General features: G+C 39.5%; 1 non-coding gene across 1 annotated transcript; it reads right to left on the bottom strand.

The window, feature by feature from the left end:
* Window positions 1–4,981: 4,981 nt before the first annotated feature.
* Window positions 4,982–5,170, bottom strand: LOC114495925. The gene has a single exon (XR_003684580.1). It is a non-coding gene; the product is annotated as a U2 spliceosomal RNA (small nuclear RNA).
* Between the last annotated feature and the right edge of the window lie 594 nt (window positions 5,171–5,764).

Raw genomic sequence — 5,764 nt, 5'->3', positions numbered from 1 at the left:
GGTCTGGATCAGGCCAATGGAAAGAAACTTCTGCTCATTCAGCCAGGCAGACAGTCATTCAGAGTGATAACAGGAATTATGTTTTGATCTCAGTAATAGTTTATGAAGCTTCCTGGAGAGTCATGGAAAGAATGATCAAAGCAAGGACAAAAATAATCTATACTTTCTTTTCCCCATAGAGCATGAAAAATCTTTTTTACCCACCTTTCATTATCCTTTGAAATAACTTGTGGGGGAGTAAAAGCAGATGTCTGGAGAAGTCATCAAGAAAAGCCACAAATCAAAAAGATTTCAAACAGAATGTTTTTAATGAACTGGCTGAAGGTTTGTGTTTTCCTCCCCCTGTTCCATCCCAACTGATCCCAGAGTGTTAGTGGGAGTGTTCTATCAATCACTACTTTTCCAAATCTAAATGTGCTGTCATTCTATTTTCTTTGGGAAGAGAAGACTTAAGACAGTGGGTAGAAGAATGCTTTGGAGTACTGAACGAGCTTTCTTCGGCAATCCAGACATACTGCTTTCCTTTCAGTCCATAGTACATTCAACCCAGAGCTGGAAAACTTGGAATAAACCCTTGGCCATCCTTCTTTTACATTTGTGAGGAAAAAATATGAAGTCATGACTTTTAAGAGCTGTCTTGGCCCTGACTGGCATATCTCAGTGGATTGAGTGCGGGCTGCGAGCCAAAGCATCACAGGTTTAATTCCCAGTCAGGGCACATGCCTGGGTTGCAGGCCATGGTCCCCAGCAACCACACATTGATGTTTCTCTCTCTCTCTTTCTCCCTTCCTTCCGTCTCTAAAAATAAATAAATAAAATCTTTAAAAATTTTTTTAAAAAGAGCTGTCTTGGCTCACAGAACATTCACTCATTGGCTTTTCTTTCTTTTTTCTTTCTTTCCTGGAGTCATAGTATTTACCAATAATAATTAAAAAGATCCTTTGGGGAGACTTCCGGCAAGATGGAGGAATAGGTGGACACACCGTACCTCCTCACACAACCAAGATTAGAACAACAATAATTTACAACAAAAATTTACAGATAGAATAACGCCCAGAACCGATAGAGGATTTATCTGAATGGAAGTCGGACAGCCAAGAAGTTGAAGTAGACGCGTTCATCCGGACTGGTAGGAGAAGATGAGCTGGGCGGGTGCGGGGCTGGCGCGGGTCGGGGGCATGCGGAGGTCGGGGAAAGTTTGGCGCGAAATCGGCGCGACAGCCATAGGGGCGCAAGAACGCAGCGGTGATCCCTGAGTACGCAAGCTGCGGCTGGCAGACCCAGAGGGGTAGCGATTGTGGACCAGGGCAGAACTTGCAGCCCGGGAGCCCAGAGAAGGGTCTGAGCCCAGGAGAACAGAACTACCGCCATTGTTCCCTCCCGCTCCCACTCCCACCACCACCCCCACATATAACGTCACAACTTAGCGACTGGGGTGCCCAGCCCTGGTGAACACCTAAGGCTCCGCCCCCCACAGTAACAAGAGCGACCAGACTGGAAAAAAAAAAAAAAAAAAAAGGAGAGACAGGGAAAAATATGTTTTCAACAGAGCAGATCAGTCCCCCAGGACTCATCTTTTTGAGCGACCAAGAAATAGCCAATCTATCAGTTGTGCAGTTCAAAACACTGGTGATCAGAAAGCTCACGGAATTGGTTGATTTTGGGCGCAATTTAGATGAAAGAATGCAGGTTACCATAAAAGAGATGCAGGAAGATAGGCGGAGGAGAGCCAATAGTGAAAGGAAGGAATCTGAGTCTCAAAACAATACAGCAGACCAGAAGGAAGATAGAATCAACCAAGCAGGAAAGCATGATGAAATAAGAATTAAAAAAATCGAGGAAAAGCTTAAGAGCATCCAGGACACCTTTAAACGTTCCAATATCTGAATTATAGGGGTACCAGAATCGGAAGGGGAAAAGCGACAAATTGAGCACGTATTTGAACAAATAATAAAGGAGAACTTCCCCAATCTGGCAAAGGGAACAGTCTTCCAAGAAATCCAAGAAGCTCAGAGAGCCCCAAAGAAGTTGGGCCCAAGAAAAAACACACCAAAGCACATCATAATTACATTAGCCAAGGTAAAAACGAAGGAGAGAATCCTAGAAGCAGCAAGAGATAAGGGGACAGTAACCTACAAAGGAGTTCCCATCAGACTGTCAGCTGATTTCTCAAAAGAGACCTTACAGGCAAGAAGGGGCTGGAAAGAAATATTCCAAGTCATGAAAGACAAGGACCTACATGCCAGATTGCTCTATCCAGCAAAGCTCTCATTTAGAATGGAAGGGCAGATAAAGTGCTTCTCAGATAAGGTCAAGTTAAAGGAATTCATCATCACCAAGCCCTTATTTTATGAAATGTTAAAGGGACTTATCTAAGAAAAGAAGATTAAAAAAAACCATGTATAGTAAAATGACAGCAAACTCACGATTATTAACAACCACACCTAAAGCAAAACCAAAAGAAACTAAGCAAACAACTAGAACAGGAACAGAACCACAGAAATGGAGGGCACATGGAGGGTTAGCAGCAGGGGAGTGGGAGGAGGAGAGAGGGGGGAAAGGTATAGAGAATAAGTAGCATAGAATGTAGGTTGAAAATAGATAGGGGGAGGGCAAGAATAGTACGGGAAATGTAGAAGCTAAAGAACTCATAAGTATGACACATGGACATGAACTAAAGGGGGGAAACGTGGGTGGGAGGGGGGTACAGGGTGGAGGGGAGAGAAGGGGGGAAATGGGACAACTGTAATAGCATAATCAATAAAATAGATTAAAAAATAAAATAAAAAGATCCTTTGGTAGTTTGGATACTTTCTTTTTCTTTTTAGAAGAATAGGTATGTTTTTTCTATCTGACTAGGGGTTGGATAGACATATTATTTCTGTATAAATAGATCTCCATCCAAAAGAGATCAAGTAATTTCTACAACTTTCCATTCTTTTTTTTTTTTAAAGATTTTTTATTTATTTATTTTTAGGGAGGGAAGGGAGGGAGAGAGAGAGAGAGAGAGAGAGAGAGAGAGAGAGAGAGAGAGAGAGAGAGAGAGGGAGTTGTTCGGGTGCTGGGAGTTATGGCCTGCAACCCAGGAATGTACCCTGGCTGGGAATCGAACCTGGGACACTTTGGTTCCCAGCCCGCGCTCAATCTACTGAGCTACGCCAGCCAGGGCTTTCCATTCTTTTTTTTAAGAGTTCACTGCCTTCTTTTTTAAATATTTTATTGTTTATGTTATTACAATTGTCCCACCTTTTCCCCCCTTGCCCACCTCCACCAAGACCTCCCTCTACTTCCATAATCAGTCTCATTATTATTGTCCATGTCCATGGGTCCTTCTCATATGTTCTTTGACTAGTCCCTTCACCTTCCTTCAGTCAGTCCCTACCTTTCCCACTCCCTTCCTCTCTTACAGTTGTCAGTCTGTTCCACGATTCTATGCCTCTAGTTCTCTTTTGCTCTTTATTTTGTTCATTAGATTCTTCTTATAAGTGAGATCATATGGTATTTGTCTTTCACCAATTGGCTTATTTCACTTAGCATAATAGCCTCCAGCTCCATCCCTGCTATTGCAAAAGGTAGGAATTCCTTCAATTCTTAACATGACTGGCCCTGATTTTAAGTCAGTCAATGGCTATAGTGTTAGAAGGGGCCTGAAGATATCATTTTTCCCTATCTCCTGTGTTCTACACAATAAGATATAATTATGCCCATGCTTTAATTTTATACTGTGAAGTTCAATGTTATGCTAAGGTCCCACTGCAACTCAGAGGGCATGGGAATTCAGGACAATGGCCTCTAGTGGAGGGCCTTGATCTAGCACGACACCATGCCGTTTCTTTTCTGGAACAGTGGCTAATTTAATCCATATTATTATAAACTAAGTCATAAACATTAACTTAGTAATTGAGTTCTGTGAAATTTCCAATCTAGATGACAATGATTAAAGAGTATCTTTATAACAATAGCTTCATAATTAAAACAATGATATCGTAGAATATTGTAGTCAATAAAACATTTTTCTTTTTAAGAAAGTAACAAATAATGTTAGGAAATATTATTAGTAATTATTTAGATCCTTATAGCAATACATATAATTATATAGAGTGACTATATATTGTAGTGAATATATTCTGGTCTGAGATGAAATTATAGAGACAAGGATTGTAATCAGAGAAATGAAAATGAAATCACTATACAGAAAGATATGGTGGCACATGCTGCTGCAATATTGTAAGACTGCTGTGGTCCCTGTGTCCCTCCCTGGATGAGTCTAGAGGGGGTGAATAAAGGAGAATATGGGAAACCTAGGATTGGACATATCCAAACAAGAATGATGGAATTTATACTATGTTACCCTTGCTCCAGGCAATGCCATTATTCTTCATTAAGCATACTCAGTCAAAACCCCACTTTGCCAAGGGAGAATATAACCATGCAACATGCACCAAGAAGAGGAAAAGGGTACATTCACAGAGAACCTCAAGAAGTTTGGATGGCATCTCCAGCCAGTCTTTGGGAAATGTTTATATTCAATGGAAAATAAGAATATGAAAAATACAGTTTAGTATTACAAAAATTAAAGAATATATTTCTATGATACAGTTTCACTATCATTTCATAAAAATGGAGATTTGATTATTTACATTAACAGTGCGGACAAAGACTTCTATCTGGGAAATTAGTGCCACCAATTCCATGTTCACATGACAACGTATGTTCTTTTCTTGCTTGTTTTAGAATAAAATCTTTTAGTTTTCATGTTTCTTGTAAAAATAAAGGCCTTTAAAAATTGATTTTAGGTAGAGAAAGGAAGAGAAAGAGAAACATCTATTTATTGTTCCACTTGGGGCAATGCTCTAACCAACTGATTTCTACACTGGTCCAGGGCTCTGCTGAGGGTTTTGACAGGACACCTGCTAGGAAAGGTAACATATCACTGTAAATAGATTCTCCTTTTCATATGATGAATTTTATCCCCCAAGGGGGGTGGTGCCCATTCCTGGAAGTACTGCAAACTGGGTTAATGTGTGAAGTGGACTGAGCAAGCTCCTATTCCATCTTCTTGCTCCACAAATACATTTAATACAATGTCCTCAGACAGAAGATGTATCAGATAGTAAACTTATAAGAACAAATACTATACTTGATATTAGCCAAAAGACTGAAAAATGATTTTAAAATGGAGACATTTAAAAAATAAGATCTATTAATTGATTTTTGAACACTATGGTTATGATATTTTAAAACAAATTATTATACCCCTGGCTGGGCAGCTCAGTTGGTCAGAGTGTTGTCCCAATACACCAAGGTTGTAGGTTTGACCTCTGGGCACATACAAGAATCAACAAAGAATGCACAAATAAGTGGAACAACAAATTGGTATTTCTCTCTCTCCCTCTCTCTCTCTCTCTCTCTCTCTCTCTCTCCCCCCTTCCCTTCCTCTCTGTCTCTACAATCAATTAAAAAAAAACTAGTATAAACTCTATACAATTGATGAAATTAATGAATTACTTTTAGTTTTTAGAAGCAATAGTTTTTAAATTTTATATTTATAGGTGAGGATAGTTCTGGGCCGCATGTTGAGATTTAAATACGCACACACACATAAACATGTAAACACACAATAGAATTTTTATATATGTGTAAAGTATCATTTTATACATTGCTTTGTCCCTAAAAGAATGTAGGGGAGAATAAAAAGACATAACTATAACATATGAATCTGCCTTTAGATTTTATTTTGAAATTCAAGGTTATATGGTACAGC

This window comes from Phyllostomus discolor, chromosome 4 (genome assembly GCF_004126475.2).
Source record: "Phyllostomus discolor isolate MPI-MPIP mPhyDis1 chromosome 4, mPhyDis1.pri.v3, whole genome shotgun sequence".
Classification (NCBI taxonomy): Eukaryota; Metazoa; Chordata; class Mammalia; order Chiroptera; family Phyllostomidae; genus Phyllostomus; species Phyllostomus discolor.
Note: the sequence above shows the minus strand (reverse complement) of the source record. Positions and strands in the feature narration are given on the sequence as shown.